This window comes from Colobus angolensis, unplaced genomic scaffold (genome assembly GCF_000951035.1).
Source record: "Colobus angolensis palliatus isolate OR3802 unplaced genomic scaffold, Cang.pa_1.0 Scaffold302, whole genome shotgun sequence".
NCBI lineage: Eukaryota > Metazoa > Chordata > Mammalia > Primates > Cercopithecidae > Colobus > Colobus angolensis.
The window spans coordinates 2,228,890-2,245,930 of NW_012116289.1; the positions used below are offsets into that span (position 1 = coordinate 2,228,890).

At 42.4% G+C, this 17,041-nt stretch overlaps 1 protein-coding gene across 4 annotated transcripts in view; it reads left to right on the forward strand.

Moving 5' to 3' along the window:
• Positions 1-17,041, forward strand: part of ELMO1 (engulfment and cell motility 1) — a 586,055-nt gene that overhangs the window by 82,840 nt on the left and 486,174 nt on the right. The window contains exon 1 of one of the 4 annotated variants that reach the window (XM_011950146.1): positions 14,987-15,620. The exons of the other annotated variants lie outside the window; for them this stretch is intronic. The gene's annotated coding sequence lies outside the window, so the exon portion shown is untranslated. Of the gene's footprint in view, positions 1-14,986; positions 15,621-17,041 lie in introns of those variants that run through there. 4 annotated transcript variants of the gene reach the window in all.

The following is a 17,041-nucleotide window of genomic DNA, read 5'->3' on the forward strand; positions in this document are numbered from 1 at the left end:
TCTGTAGACATCCTTTAGGAAGGAAGCTTTCTGCCATTCCTAATTTGCTGACTTTCCTAAGATGCTTTAAAAAATTATGATTGACTTGTGTATTGGTCCTGTTTGGCGGTAGCAGAAAGGAGTTACATTTATTATCCATGATTTTTTTTTTTTTTTTTTTTTTTGAGAGGGAGTCTCGCTCTGTCGCCCAGGCTGGAGTGCAGTGGCCGGATCTCAGCTCACTGCAAGCTCCGCCTCCCAGGTTTACGCTATTCTCCTGCCTCAGCCTCCCGAGTAGCTGGGACTACAGGCGCCCGCCACCTCGCCTGGCTATTTTTTTGTGTTTTTTAGTAGAGATGGGGATTCACCGTGTTAGCCAGGATGGTCTCGATCTCCTGACCTCTTGATCCGCCCGTCTCGGCCTCCCAAAGTGCTGGGATTACAGGCTTGAGCCACCGCGCCCGGCCCATGATTGTTTTTGATGTCTGCAGTGGAAATTAGTGGAGAGGGAAAGATAGGAGGAGGTAATATATGCTTGCTATATACTTATTTTCTGATTGCTTTATGTGCTATAAAATAATTTCATACAAATTACCTCATTTGGGTTATTGTTTCCAGTGTCTTTTGTTTGCTTGTTTGTTTGTTTCTGGTAGGGACTTAGAGCATTCTGATTCCATAACTGTGGCTGGTCTTAGGCCCACCAGTTTTTCCTGCTACACATTGGTGATATTCAATTTGCACTATGCTTAACTAACCTATTCTTTCTTCCTTAGTCTTCTCTAGTCTTACATGTCACACACGTAGCGAGTTGCACCTGTAGCCTGTTATTTTTCACTGTACTCCTGAAGAATTTTCTTAAAGTGTCTAAGAAATCAGTGGTGTCCTTCCAATCTGATCCTTTTCTTCCTTCATTCACTTATTCACTCGCCAGATATTCATTGATAGCATACTATGTGACCACAGGTAAAATGGTGAAGAAAACATCCCTGCCCTCATAGAGTTGACTCTCCAGAGTGGAATCAGGACAATAAACACATAGGCCAGTGTGTAGCATTGCAAGGTAGTGATGTGGTGAGTGAAGGAGTGAGTGGGAGAGAGAAAGAGAGGGAGGGATGACTGGGAATGTGTGTGTGCCCATTTTACTGGCATTAGGTTACCTAGGAAAGGCTGCCCTGAGGAGATGACCTTTGGTCTGAGCCCCAAATACAGTGAGCAAGTCAGCTGTGGGAAGTTCAGGAACAGCAGATGAATGACAGTGTGGTGAGTCTGGAGAACTTGAAGGAGTCAGGTGTGGTCACAAGAGGGCAAGCCAGGAGAAACTGGTAGGTGACAGAGAAAGAGACAGAGGCTAGGAAATGCTGGACTTGCAAGATCCTCATTAGAGAGATTTTGCTTTTATTGATGTGATGAAACTGTGTAAGTATATTTTAGAGGCACGTAATATTTTTGTTTACTTTCTCAAAGAATTCATCAGTCTGTTATCTGATTTCTGGGAATAAGAATGCATCCTGGTCTTCACTCTTGTCTCAGAATCTCCAAACTCAGTGATTGATGGGAAGAAGGTTGTTGTTAATATTCTTGAAATGAATACAGAATCTCTCTTTCTCCCTTAGAGGAGTTTGGAGAATGCTATTGCTGAAGTTGGCCTGGCTCACTGCACCACGTTGGGAGGTGATGCTACCAGGGGGAGATTACAGAGGAATAAGCCAGCATTGAGTTTCCTCTGTGGTAGAGGCTCATTATGTGAGGACGGGAGATTCTCAGTCTGACTTCCTTCTCCAGGTAGAAACATCTAACTTAACCAAGTGTAAATGATTCATGTGTGACTCCAGAACTTTGTCTTGCTTGTGCTCCTGTTCTAAACTCTAGGTGTTGGGAGATTGGAATGGATCTCATTTTGAACTGGATCTTAACTTCTTTGCTTCAATCCCCTGTTGATAAAATGATATTATAGGGCAATATTTGCTGACCTTCCTCACAGAGACCCTATGTGTGATGAAGTGATTTCGATGTTGAAAGGGTGGTTTGTTTTCTTAATATATGAGAAATAGTTAATGCTACAGTCTGATATAAAATGATTATTAATAATTATTTTTATTTTTATTGTATGTAATATAATTTAACTCTGAAGAAAAAAAATGCTGGATATTCTTTTGAGACCACTGAAAGGATATGGCGATAGTTTCTTCCTTTGTCTTGTAGAAGAATACATGCTATAGAAATCAAGGAGTAAAAATCAGGGCATTCTTTCTGATTTTTCTTTCTCATCGTTTAGCCCCTTTGAATATAATGTGATTTCAGAAACAACTTAGAATTTAGAAACAACTTCTTGGTCATTTTAATAAACTTGGGAACCTTGTTGGTGGAGAGGTCCCTGTAAGTGGTAAATGGAAGTGAAATCTTATCTTGGGCATTCATCTATCAGATATTTTCTTATCAATGTCGTGGCTGTACTCTCCAGTAGGTTCTACAATTCATATTACATTTTACATTTTCATACCTGTGAAGCTTAAAAACACTGCACACATTTGATACTACAACAATACAGGAGGGAGAATGGCACTTATGATAATACTTTATTATGTCTCTGCCTTGAAAAAGTAAGTAGTGAGTTGGAAAAATTGTTTAAGTGACTGAGAGAAAGGAACCTACTATTCAGGAAAGAAGAATTTTCAGATTGTCTGCATTGATTAATGCATTGGTTAGTTCTTCAACTCCCCACTTTACCTCAGAAGCCACATTTTTTTCCTGTGTTGTTTTCACCCTGGGTTTGAGCTGCTGTGATGGCTGAAATCAAAGTTTTGGTCATAAGAAAGAATGACTGAGATGAATAGTTGGTGTTTGAGAGCTGGTGCTTCACCCATGCTGGGTAGAAGGCTTCTTTTCTGCTTTTTCCAGCGGGAGAGCTTCCTCAGGTCCACTGTTGAGCAGGTGTTCTGCTGCCCGTTCTGTCCTGCGGTGACTTTGGTGTTGGTCCACACCAACCAGAGGGAGCTTGGGTACAGGGTTTGACTCTGTGGAGCTCGGAAGCTCCTGGGTCTACTCTTATCTTGGTCATCCTTCAGTAGGATCCCCTGCAGCCAGCTGGGGAATTGATCAGTGCTCAGCAAAACAACCTCTTTTATTTTCTGGTGTCCTTTTGAAAGACCCTTCACTCTGAAGTTTCACAGCCTTTGATTACTGCAAGAATTTAGGATCACATCATAGAATTTAAAACACAAAGTGGAAAGGTGGCCTGGTGTTAGAAGTTATTTCCGTAAGAGGGGACGGCTGTGTTTTCCATTTGGTGGGAACGGACAGGAAAACTACCGTTGTGTTCCCATTCTCGGCAGGCTCAGATGGAAACGTGTCGGGGTGAGGAACTTTCTGTTTGATAAAAACTAAAAAGCCCACTCACATTTCTAACCTTTCAAGTTATGACAGTCATTCACGACTGTCAAATATAATGCCATTTTGGACATCATCCAGGAATCGTTAACAGCTTCCAAGTGCCTTGACACAAAGAGTTTATGAAAACGTTCTGAGCTTTGTTAAGAAGATGCTTCTGACTCACCTTCAATAGGATTCACTTTTTGTGTTATCTTTCTATCAATGGTGACAGAAAAGCCAATATCCTTAGCTGTCTGGCGCCTGAAAAACAGGATGTGTCCACAAAAGCACTTGAGTTTGCTCTCCTTCCTTAAGCAAAATTTGCCAAATTTTAAGATGGTGAATTGAGAAGAAGAAGAAATTTGGTTTTGAGTTGAATTTTCCCTATCTTAATTACAGAAGGTAAATATTCTGAAAAAAAAAAATTAAGCCAGAATTAAAGCATTAAAGCATGCCTTCTAGAACCTACAAGTTATTTTCCTATGTGTTAAAGGTTTTGAAAACAAGTGAAGAAGTCTCTTTGTCCCATTGGATGAACATTTAGGTATTTAGGTGAAAGCAAAAATGATCAAGTGTGAATAAAACTCTTCAGGAGATCTCTAGTTTAAGAATAAATATGTTTCAATATTCTTGCTTGTTGTCTGAAACTGGGAACAATTTTAGTCATAGATTTAACATCATATTTGGCAGAATACATATTTGGCAGAATACACTCAACCATGGGAGGATCCCCTGTGTCTCTCTGGAGTCTCATTTTATATTAATAAAGGCATAGATGAAAACTGCTTAGAGTCTTTGGTTCTGAGGGAAACCCTGATTGAGGATTGAAGTTTGGCCTGCTGAGAGCATGTCAGCCTTTGCCCCTATATTGGCCCAGGGATGGGGTATGGTGGGGGGGGTATTGTCTGACTTCTTTGGGGAGAGGACTCCTTTATATCAGAGAGGCCTAAGGCCTTGGTAGAGTGTTAGTCAGAACTGAATGGAGAGAGGGATTCCGGAGGGATTTGCATTAGTCAAATGAAGAAGCATGGGTGGTGGTGGGTGGTGGTGGCTGTGGGGACGTAGAGTCCTTCTAGGCCTAGGGTGTGATTTTCTACTGAACCCTTCCCTGGCTTCTTTGGTTTTCTAGTCACTTGATTTAATTTCTGTCCCCTGATTCCTAAGCCCTGGAGGTGTCTTCCTTCTCTTTCAACTCCTACCAATGTTTAGATCTTATGGTCACGTGATTTCTGAGAATTTAACTTCATAGGTCATCCTCTTGTCTTCTGACTCAAAGGCAAGCACATTCAAGATTTATTTTCCCCTTTCCAGCAAAAAATGAAAGGGGGAGAAGTGAAAGGAGGTAGGTGTGCTTTCGAGTGATTTCAAGTAACTGGGGGTAGAAAGGAAAAATGGAGAGGAAGAGAGACTGCATTTCATGGTAGGAGCTTGGCATGTTTGGGCAACTGAGAGAGGGCTGGAGCCACTGACGTGGGATGCGGATAGGAGAGAGGAATGGGGTGAGGGAGAGAGAGATGGATGGATGCCCAGGATGAGGTCAGGACAGGTGGGCCCTGGTTAGATCACACAGGCCTTTGTGGGCCATGTTAAAGACTTTGGATTTGAGCTTGAGAGCAGTGGGGAGCCATTGAAGGGATTTAAACAGAGGAGGTGTTTGAAAGTCTTTGTGATTTCGACTTTGGAGGCTATGTGGAGAATAGATCTAAGGGCTCTTGCAAGAGCCCAGGTGGGAAATGTTGGTTTGGCCTAGGGAATGTTTGTGAGGGTTGAGTTGGTGGTAGCCGGGACATGGAGGGGAGGGAGAAAGAGTTTGAAGAAGGACTCCTCGGTCTGGCACAAGCACCTGAAGTTGTCAGAGGGCCCTGAAGTCCTCAGAGGAGGCTAGTTCATGCTGTGTCAACAGCAGCTTCAACATTTCAGGCCATGGCAACGGAGTTTGCAGTCTTGCAAAATCTGCTATCAGTCCAAGTGACCCTCCAGAGCAGCTGTCCTCAAACTCAGTGGTCTAATCTGCCTTCCATATCAGTTCAGGTTCTACCAAATTCACTGTGGCAAGGGAAGAGAGAACCTGGCTCTCCAGTGCCTCTGTCACTTCCACTCACATGTCTTTAGCCACAAGAGTCATGTATATGGCTGTGGCCTTATCCTGCAAGAGGGCTAGAAGTGCAGTTCCCTAGAGTGCTTTGAAGAGGGGAAGCAGGAAATCTGGTGTAAAGATGTACCACAAAGCCATTTTCTAATGTGAGGAATCTGAAGGAGAAATAGCTTCTGGAGGAAAGAGTTCAGTTTTTGATATGTTAAATTTGAGATGCTTGTGAGATATCCAAGTAGCTACGTCAAGTAGGCAGTTGGCTATTTGAGGGAGGGAGAGAGGGAGGAAGGAAGGAAGGAAGGTAGGTAGGTAGGTTGGTTGGCTTGGGTTCAGGATATACATTTAAAATGTATCTATGGTATTGGATGATACTACCTAGAGACAATGTCTGGAGAAAGACAAGGACTCAGAAATGAGCCCTGTATTAGTTAGTCTAGGCTAAACTCTGCCGTGGATCCAAGCAATCTTAAAAGTCCTAGTGGCTTATCACAGGCTTTACCCATGCCAGATGTCCACTGGGGGACAGTGGGAGGCCCCACCATATTATAACTGTACCATCTGAGCAGAAACTTTGTGTTTTGTGTTCAATGTCTTGTGCCCAATACCTGGAAGCATACCTGGCAGGAGGTAGTACCTGGCAATACCTGGCACAAGGATGTAATGGAGAAATTTTATATATATATATATATATATATACACACATTTCTGTTGAGGTACAATAAAATCAATTTTCATTTAGTGATTTTGACCAATGTGTGTAGTCATGTAGCCATCACAACACAGTCAAGAAACAGACCATTTTTAAAGCTTTATTTTATTTTTTTATTTTCTTCATGCTACCTTGTATAAGAGAAATAGACCAGTTTCATCAACCTAAAAAGTTCCCTTGTGCCCCCTTGCAGACTCTGCTCCCACCTCACCCCTGGCAACCACTGATAGGCTTTCTTTTTGTGTGTGTGACTGGATCTCTGTCTCCCAGGCTGGAGTGTGGTGGTGCAACCTCTGCTCACTGCAACCTCCACCTCCTGGGCTCAAGAGGTCCTCCTACCTCAGCCTCCCAAGTAGGTGGGACTTACAGGTGTGTGCTACCACGCCTGGCTAATTTTTTTGTATTTTTTCTAGAGACAGGGTTTCTACATGTTGCCCAGGCTGGTTTCGAACTCCTGAGCTCAAGCCGTCCACCGGCCTTGGCCTCCCAAAGTGCTGGAATTACAGGCGTGAACCACTGTGCCCAGATGACATGCTTTCTATCAATATAATTTTGCCTTTTCTAGAATTTTCTAGAAATGGAATCATATAGTATGTGGTCTTTTATAACTGACTTCTTTTATTTAGCATAGAGATTGGTAAACATTTTCTATAAAGATTCAGATAGTAAATATTTTAGGCTTACAGGTGGTATGGTCTTTGTAGGATCTACCTACTCAGCTCTGCTGTTGGTAGGATGAAATGTGGACTGAATGGGTGTAGCTTTGTTCCAGTAAAACTTTGAGAGGGCTGGATTTGGCCCATAAGCTAGAGTGTGCCAGTATCTGACTCAGCATAATTCACTCCGGATTTACTTCTATTGTTATGTGTATCAGGAGTTTATTCTTTTTTATTGCTGAGTAGTCTTCCATTGTATGGATGACGTTTTGTTTTTTCATCGATTGATGGACATTTGAGTTGTTTTGAGCTTTTGGCTTTTATGAATAAAGTTGTTATGAACATTCATACACCTATCTTTGTTTTCATTTCTCTTAGGTAAATCCCTAAGAGTAGAATTGCTGTGTCATATGATAAATGTGTATTTAATATTATTAAAAATGGACCAAACTGTTTTTCAAAGTCTTAGTATTTATCAGCAATGTATGAGAATTCTAGTTGTTCTAAGTTTTTGTCATCATAATGAGTGTGTACTGAAGTAAATACTTATTAATATTCAAATGTCAATGGATGTAAACGAATCATTGAAAATATGTTGTGAATATTGTCCAGTGTCACTCGTATTTTAATGTGATTTTTAAAAAATGACTCTTATTCTATCTCATAGTTTTGCCATAAATTATTAAACTATTTTCTATTCTTTAATCTTAAGGTTTTTATAACATTTTCCTGAGAACAATGTAGACACCACCTTTGTGGATGGCAGTTAATTCAGTGTTAGACTTACTGATAAGGGGGCAGAGCACAGTTTCTCTTTACACGTTGCAGTTACTGAAAACCACATAGACCTTACTACTCAGTTGGGCTGAGTACTGGGTTGAAATCTTTGAAATGTGAGGAGCCTAATTTAATCCCACCTCTGAATAGGCAGCCACTTCAGCTCCTCCTGGGTGTACCAAGGCCAACCCACAGGCAGATTCTGGTTTTTTCTCCAAAAAGTTATGTATCTGTTGGACCCCTAGAGTTTTGTCTTTTTAAGTGTGTGGCTGAACTAATTTTTACCTAGAAAAACTTTATGTAGATGTTTGAAATGTCAACCTTTTTTTTTTTTTGATCTCAGTTAAGTTTCATAAACTTTCACTTTAAGCCGTGTCCCAGTGAACTCTCTTGTACCTGAGTGAATTGATTTGCTATGTAGGTTCTTTGCCACAATAAGCTCATTAAATGCTGGGGCCTGTTACCAAAAAGTGATTCTTTCAGTTTTGAGTACTTGTTCTGAGGCTGTACTCTGACAGAGCAAGATGTCAATTAAGATTATTCCTTGTTAGTGGAAATAAAATCACGTTATCTGCTTATAAAAGAATCTCTCTGTTCTTTCTCTAAGGGGAGGGAGAGTGTATTCAACTCACACAAAGTTTATCCATTCATGAAGTGAAAAGGTAAAAGCTTGTAGGTCACGAAGAGATCCCCGTTTTACCAGACCGGAAATTATGATCCGAGCCAGGGGGTATTTTTCCTGCAGAGCTGACTCTCAGAGGTAGTGTCAAATTGCAGCTTCTATCACAGCATCAAGAATGGAGTCTTTGTGGAGCCTGAAAATCTCAGGCCATAACTGATTCCTGTCCACAGAGTCAAAGTCAGAAGCAAGTTCACTGTGTCGCAGTCAGTATTACACAAGTACAAGGTGGAACGGTGTGACCATGATCACTAATGGAAAAGTGCATAAAGCTTTTGTCTTCCTTGTGAACCAGCCAGGATGTGAGTCAGGGATAATGTTGGGTGGCTCTTACTCAGTGCCAGGCGCTGTTCTAAGCATTGTGCATATTAAGGTCCAAGGACGTTTAGGGTAACGGTTCAGAACACTGCGGATGGGCTAGATTGCTGACTAGCCAAATGAGTGACCGGTTTCCTCAGTGACTCCGTCTACCCATGTTTAGGGTGGGGATTATGATAGTGCCTTTGTCACAGGGCTGTTGTGAGGACTGAATGTGTTAATTTATATTAACTGTTTAATAGGGTACCTGGCACAGGGTAAGTTACATAAGGTGTGTTGGCTATTACAGTTATTTTAGTACTCATCCTAAGAAACTGTTGACATAGGTGCTGTGGTTTTCTCCATTTTACAGTTGAGTAAACTGAGGCACAGAGAAGAATTTTCCCAAAGCCACAAGGCTAGGAGGTAGTGAAACTAGGATTAGAATACAGACAGTCAGAGTCCAATCAGTGGCTGTTAACTGCTGTACTCTGCTGCCTTCCTGCTTATTAGGAGAAAATGGCTGTGCATTTTTATATGTGATCTGCAGTAAAGCAGATATCTAGTCCTGCACGGAAGAAGTGAGTGGGAAGGTTGTATTTGGCACTGACGGCTTGGACTTTACCACTGATTCCTCCAGATGAGTCTCTACACCCATTGCCTTGTTACTGGTCAACAAATTGGCCGAGAGTCCATCTTCTATTTGGAGTAGTCCTATCTCAGAAATGACATCACCGCCTATTCTGTTACAGAAGTCATAATCCTGGGTCATCAATGACTCCAGCTTCTCCCTGTTTGTCTATTATCAATTGTTTTGATTTTTTAAATAGCTTATAAATCCATCACCTTTTCTGTCTCCACGACCACCCCAGCCCAAGTCACTGCCATCAGTCACTTTCTTACCAACCTACCCCTGTCATCCTTGCCCCATGCCAGTCTGTTCTTCATGCAGGCAAAGGTAAAATGCAAATCCGGTCAGCTTGTGGCCAGGCTTAACACATTACCTGCTTTTACATTCCAATCCAGGTCTGTCTGCCTCCAAATCCTCTTCTTTTTTTTTCCCCCATCTTTCCTCTGTAAAGTTTGTAGGAGTTGACCTTGATTTGAAAGGCCAAGAAAAGTAAGATTCTTAGGTGTCCAGTGGAATCTGGTTTTCTTTAACCGTACTCATCAAATTCACACCTCAGATAATTGGGCCCCAGAATCTGTACCCATTACTAGACTTGTCAGCAGAACTCAAGTGTTCCACATGGGTTTATAATATCTGGTATTTTTCTGGGCAAGGCAAAGTATATTATAGTAGTAAAATGATAAGTTGCAAGATGGCCTTCTCTCATTTTTTTCACAATTGCCTTCATCACTCTAGCTAGGGGTTTGTGTGTCGGTGTTTGTGTACTTGTTTTTATTGTCATTTGTTTGGTTATGGCACAATAGAGTCCTTGTCAAAGCGGATATTAGCAAGTTGAGTTCCAAGTTTGCTAGAACTGAATGCAGATACAAAGCATTTCAAATTATCAGCATCCTGTTAATGGAGGCTAGAGGAGAAATCAAAGTAAATTTTCAGAACTATGAAATTAGCAAACTGCCAACACAGGGTTGGAAGTTTCTCCGTTTTCCTCTTATCAGCTTTTAATCTGATCATTTCCCAGGGAGTGCAGACAGCCTGTGGGGAAGCTCTCTGCCCAGGCTAACTTGAGGGGAAAATGAGCATGAAAAAACAATTCATTCAGAATGTTATCCTTGGGATACCAGTGAACAGATCAGCAATGCTAGGATGTAATCAATAATACTGGTTTTCAGAATAGAACCACATACCACTTTCCCCCCAGATATGCACCATGGACTGCCATAAAACACCTGAGATCTTACTTATCTATGCATTTGAGCAGGAACAAGTCTTCTTGTTCTTAAGCATGGCCCACTGGCTCCACTGTCATCTTGATGTTTCTGTGAAAAGCTCTCACAGTGCGGCCGTATGGCCATGCTGATAGTATGTGCCCTGACTGTTTTATCTTAAATCAAACTGCAACAAACTTGTGAGGAAGCTCAGATAAAAACTAGAAGAAAGAGATTTGTATCATAAAATCCAGGGAGTTTTGGCAGAGCCTCCTAAGGTGAAAGAGATGAGAAGGAAAAAAATCTATAGGTTTGTTTGTCTTACCAGTGAGGGTAGGGTTGTGGCTAATAACTAGAGAGGTAAAATATCTACAACCCTGAAATGGGGGAAATTTGTTTTTTAACTGCATCTTTCCTGAGAAACATTTGAGGCTCTGCCATTTAGAGCCATGATAAGACAACCCTAGGAATGAAGCTGAGTAATCACTGTGTCTTAGTCTTCACTATAACCACAGCTTCTGGGGGGCAGCTGGGCTGAGGTCTCGCCAGCAAAGCTTATTAGGCCCCAGGTGGATCATGCCTACTATCAGTGTGTGATAGTGCGATGCCTGTGTTCAACCATCATATGTGCCACTGTTGACACTCCTGAAACCAAAGACAGGTTAGCAAGTGAAAAGCATAACACATTTATTTTATCAAAGTTTTACATGACATGAGAGCCTTCAGAAATGAAGACCAAAAGCCCCAGAAATGAAGACCCAAAGCCCCAGAAACAAAGACCCAAAGCCCCACAACTATTCTTATGCTTAGGCTTGATATAGAATGGACAGCCATGTAGAACTATGATTGGACAAATGGTGTGACCTAATGGCAGTATGACCGAGGAGGAACCTCAGCAAGGGCTGTTGGTTCAGATTCTTATTGGCCTTTCTGTGTAGCATTTCTTCCTCCTGGATATAGGGCAGGATCCCTCTGGAAAAAGGGTCTTTGCGGAGAAGGAAGAGAGTGACCTTCCTAGGTTTCATGGTTTACTTTGGGAGAGAGAGGTTCTAGTTTCTATGACCTACCTTGTGGAGGAGGAATTTTTTTTTTGTATTTATTATTCTTTTATTAAGATAAGTTAATGCTTAAAGGAATTTTGTGAATTTGTCTTCCTATCCCTTGATCATTTTTCTTTTCTTTTCTTTTCTTTTTTTTAATTGTTCTGGGATACATGGGCAGAATGTGCAGGTTTGTTACATAGGTATACACGTGCCATGGTGGTGTGCTGCTCCCATCAACCCCTTATCTATGTTAGGTATTTATCCTAATGCCATCCCTCCCCTATCACACAGGCCCTGGTGTGTGATGTTCCCCTCCCTGTGTCCATGTGTTCTCGTTGTTCAACTCCCACTTATGAGTGAGAACATGCGGTGTTTGGCTTTCTGTTCCTGTGTTAGTTTGCTGAGAATAATGGTTTCCATCTTCTTCCATGTCCCTGCAAACAACATGAATTCATCCTTTGGAGAAATAGGGACACTTTTACTCTATTGGTGGGAGTGTAAATTAGTTCAACCACTGTGGAAGACAGTGTGGTGATTCGTCAAGGATCTGGAGCCAGAAATACCATTTGACCCAGCGATCCCATTACTGGGTATATACCCAAAGGATTATAAATCAATCTACTATAAAGACACATGCACATGTATGTTTATTGCAGCACTATTCACAATAAAAAAGACTTGGAACCAACCCAAATGCCCATCAATGATAGACTGGATTAAGAAAATGTGGCACATAGACACCATGGAATTTTGTTTTTTATGAGTTGCTTCAGGGGTGAAAGAGAGATGGGAGAAAGGAGAGCAGTAGAGGTCAGACAGACCTTTGTTCTGACACCTTCCAGTCTTCTTTAGTTCAGAGTACTCAGCATGTCAAAGCTCCACACTTTGGGGTATTGATTGTTTTCTAAGCCCCAACACTACCCTCTGTCTATTTGGTGTGAGGGTCAGACAGAAAAGGATAGATGTCACTCTGCAAGGCTGGAAGAACATACAGTTGGGGAAGTTGTGCAGTAATAGTGGAGCAGATCCCCTTCTGTGCAGAGGCTCCCCTGTAGGCCCTCTTAAAGCACTCAGCTGCCTCATAACTCAAGATGACATCCGGTTCTCCTTGGGGAGAAAGGATTTAGAACAAGTTGAGTCCCGGTCACCTTCGTGTACTCAGAGAACTTTCCTAGAGGACTTGACCTGTGGTCAGGAGAGAAAATAGTTCTCTTATTTTCCATCAGGGCATCTGCTCAGGCAATTCTCTGTGACTTCCTGCCTTTGCAATGTAGGTCAATCCTTCCAGAATCTTACCCTAACTTTCCCCTCTCCGATTTCTGTCAACACAATCATTCACCTGGAATCTTTTGTACGCCCTCGAAACTTCAAATCTAAAAAACTCCCTGAACTTAAGGCGAAGTTATTATTTCCTTTCTAGTACCATAGCTGTTTGTCCAATTCAGTTATGATGTTTACAGCAAAAGGAATTCTCATGCAGTGTGGCTTGTGTGTGTTTCACGAGACTGGACTACAGATGTGTTTCCTCAGTTTTATTTATGTATCCAGCTACCCCATGTCTGGCAAATAATAATACCAGGTCAGGCACTACTCTAATTGCTTTATAGATAATTTATCTTCATAATAATCCCATGAGAAAGGTACCACTGTCATTCCAGTTTCACAGATGAGGATACTGAGAGGGTCAGCATGTTGTGTAACTTGTCCAGAGTCACAGCGTTTTCTATTTTGTTTTTTTTTTTTGAGACGGAGTTTAGCTCTTGTTGCCCAGGCTGGAGTGCAATGGCAGGATCTCGGCTTACCGCAACCTCTGCCTCCGAGATTCAAGCGATTCTCCTGCCTCATCCTCCCTAGTAGCTGGGATTACAGGCATGTGCCACTACGCCTGGCTAATTCTGTAGTTTTTCAGTAGAGACAGGGTTTCTCCATGTTGGTCAGGCTGGTCTCAAACTCCCGACCTCAGGTCATCTGCCCACCTCAGCCTCCCAAAGTGCTGGGATTATAGATGTGAGCCACCGTGCCCGGCCTGAGTCACAGCGTTTTCAATGTGAGTGAACCAGGATTAACACCCAGGCCAACAACTGACCCCAGAGACCTCATACAAGTCTGTGCTCTTCTGGGAATAAGGACCCCAGCCCGGGAGAAAAAGGCCAAGCCTAATGGTATTCTGTGTGAGGCAGCCATGCGGCATTGCATTATGCATCATAATGACTAATTCTGTGTATAAGGGTTGTCAGGTGAAACCCAGTGGAGGCACAGCCCAGAGTTCTGCAGGGGCCTTCACTGATAATATCATGCAATCAAATTTCTTAGGGGTAGCAGTTAGAGCTCTGCTGTTGCTGGAGAGAGGGCTGGAGAAAGAAGTTTCACATATTGTTTTTTGATCAGCAGATTTGGAAACTTTGAATGTTTGGCTCACAGGATGGTGGAAATGCTCCAGCACTTCCTGTGGCCTCGAGTCTGGGTTCTGCGATAGGGAACTAAGCTCGAGCCTTGCCTCCTTCACTGGGGACTGTGCACACATCATGGAGTGACAGGGCTTGCTGGGAGGAAGGGAGCAGCCACTGGCATTACAACAGCTGAAAAGGAATTTGAAAAGCAAATATCCAGAAAAGCAGAACAAGGGAGGAAGTGTGTGCATTAGTTTGCAAAATGATGAACTTTCCAGTTGAAATGCTGATTCCCAAAGTGCAAGAGAGCTTGGAGTGAAGGGAAGAGAGCGAGTGGCTCAGCTCAGGTCTCATCCTGTTTTTGAAAGATTTTTTCCAGGAGGAAAAGGAATCTGGAATAGACCGTGCTCTCACCTCTCAGCAGCTCCCTTTCTATTTCTGTCCAGTGGGAACAAATGAATAGCTGCTGCTTGAAGAAATGCCGGAAGGTTTTCTGTGCAAGGAATTCTGGATTTTAAAAATGCATCACTGGCTTGAGTAATCCTTCACATTTGTAATTTTAATCTCTGAATTTGGTTTTAAGGAAAGAGTGGTTCATTTATTAATTCACTTGTCTGAAAAATATTGAGCTGCTCTTTACCATGCTGTCTGATCAGGTCTGGAGCAACAGAGATGAATAACATATGAGGCCTACCCTCAGGAAACTCATATACACAAATAAGATAAGGTGTGGAAAAGTGCTCTGGTAGGTCTTTGTAAGCACCTAAGAAGACAGATTCAGGGCAGTTACTTCTAGCATGGGAGGCTGTGAGGTAAGGGAAATCTTTAATGGGAGCTGGCACGTGAGATAGGCTTTGAAATCTAGGTGGGAATTTTTGAAGCAGACCCAAAGGAAGGAAAGGACATTGGAGGTAGAGAGAACATTATGAACAAAGACAGGGTGAAAGCGAGAGGTGAAGTCGGCTCGGCTTCTGGGTCGAGTGGTTACTTGGAGAACTTTTGAGTCCAGCTAAAGGATTGTAAATGCACCAATCAGCACTGTCAAAACGGACCAATCAGCTTTCGGTAAAACGCACCAATCAGTTCTCTGTAAAATGGACCAATCAGCTCTCTGTAAAAGGGACCAATCAGCAGGATGTGTGTGGAGCTAGATAAGGGAATAAAAGCAGGCCAGGCGTGTTAGCAGCTGCAACTGGGGTCCCATTTTGCTGTATGGAGGTGTTAGTCTTTTGCTCTTTACAGTAAATCTTGCCGCTACTCGCTATTTGGGTTCGCACTGCTTCTATAGGCTGTGATACTCATGGTGAAGGTCTGCAGCTTCACTCCTGAAGCCACCGAGACCACGGGAGGAAAGAAGAACTCTGGACGTGCCACCTTTAAGAGCCATAGCAGTCACGTCACGGCGAATGTGTGCAGCTTCACTCCCGAAGCCAGCAAGACCGCGAACCCACCAGAAGGAAGAAATTCCAGACACATCTGAACAGCTGAAGGAACAAACTCTGGAAATACCATCTTTAAGAACTGTAACACTCACCGTGAGGGTGTGCGGCTTCATTTTTGAAGTCAGCCAGACCAAGAACCCACCAATTCTGGACACAGAGGACCTTGGCAGGCTCAGGAAATGGCAAGCCATTTATGAATTGGGAAGAGATACTGCAAACATTTGTCTCAAGTTCTCTAGTCCTTCACCCAGACCATAGCTAGCTGGAGGATGATCCTGATTTAGTCTGGGGGTTCCTTCTTCACGCAGTGCCACCAGCAGCCGCCGCAAATTGATCAGTGACAGTCTTAAGGTAGAACCAGTTTTCCATGTCTGACTTACAAAACCATTGCAAGTGCGTGGGGTTTGGGGAGCAGGGACTCGTTGGGTGGGGGAAGATGCACCGGTGGTACCTGGATGCAGGCTGAAAAGGTTTATATCCTAGAGGTCCCAAGTCACCATCTACAGATTTAAAGCAGGAAATGAGATGTTCAAATGATTACAAATGCAAGTATTCTGTTTCTTTTTACTATTTTATCATCCTGTTGCTTTGCACAGTAGAAGCTGCAGTTAGTAGAATTTTTAGTGTTCTCTGTGAGTTGGAAAGAGTTACTCAAAAGAATTGGGCTACTTTCCTGGAGACAAGCCCATAGATGCAGGTGATGATAATTCAATACGGGACTAACGGAAAGTTTTCTCTGCCACTTTCCATTACATTCCTGGCTAAGTCTATTCAGCGATTCTCTTTCTTTCTGAGCAGCCGAGGAGGCAAATAGTCTCCAAGTATGGCTTATGAGAACCCTGTGCCACAAGATATTTTATTAAAAAAAAAGTTTCCTGGACAGATACATTTGGGAAATATTGTACATTGCATATGGACATTTCACAGAACACGTGTTACATTAAAGTCCCTGAGAAGTCCTGCAGTAAAGGAAACTATTTCAAAAGAATGGCATAGAGCCCAGCTTAGCCTGCAATCCCAGTACTTTGGGAGGCTGCAGCAAGAAGTATCGCTTAAGTTCAGGAGTTCAAGACCCGGTAACATAGTGAGACTTCGTCTCTATTAAAAGAAAATGGCATAATTGTTACAAACATGAGCTTATCAAATCAGACATGTAGATTACATTCTGGCTGGGTTCCGTATGTGGATGTGAGACTTTGGGCAAGATACCTAATATCTTTACATCTTGGTTTGCTTGTCTGTGAAAAAGGCTGGTAATGGTACCTAATTCATAAAATTGTCTTGGAAAGTATATAGTACATGAACTAGTTATTAGATATTATTCCGTTCAGTGTTTTCCAAGAATCCTCTTTTTGCATTGCATTTATAAATAACTCAGAGAAGCGGTGCTGTGTGGGAAATGCCAGAGTAAAACTAGTGCAGTCCATGTGTGACTTCTGGTAGCAGTCCCACAGAGGAAAGGCAGCCCCTAGGTGCTGAGCGCTAGGTCACAGATGTGGACTTGCAGCTATATGAAGCTCTAGAATTGGGGAGCAAAAGATCATTTCCTCTTGATTGCAAGGTTAGAGTGTGTAACTTCAGTCTGTTTTGCCTTCCAGTCATTTAATGACAAGTTTGGCACTCAGGGCAGTAAACAGATATGGTTAGGTTGATGTATTAGGAGTTTTTCAATTGTAAGTGACAGAAACTGAACTCAAGCTTACTTAGCATAATGAGGAATGTATTAGTTTGTCTAGGAAGGATATTAGGGTACTTCACAGAACTGAAGGAAA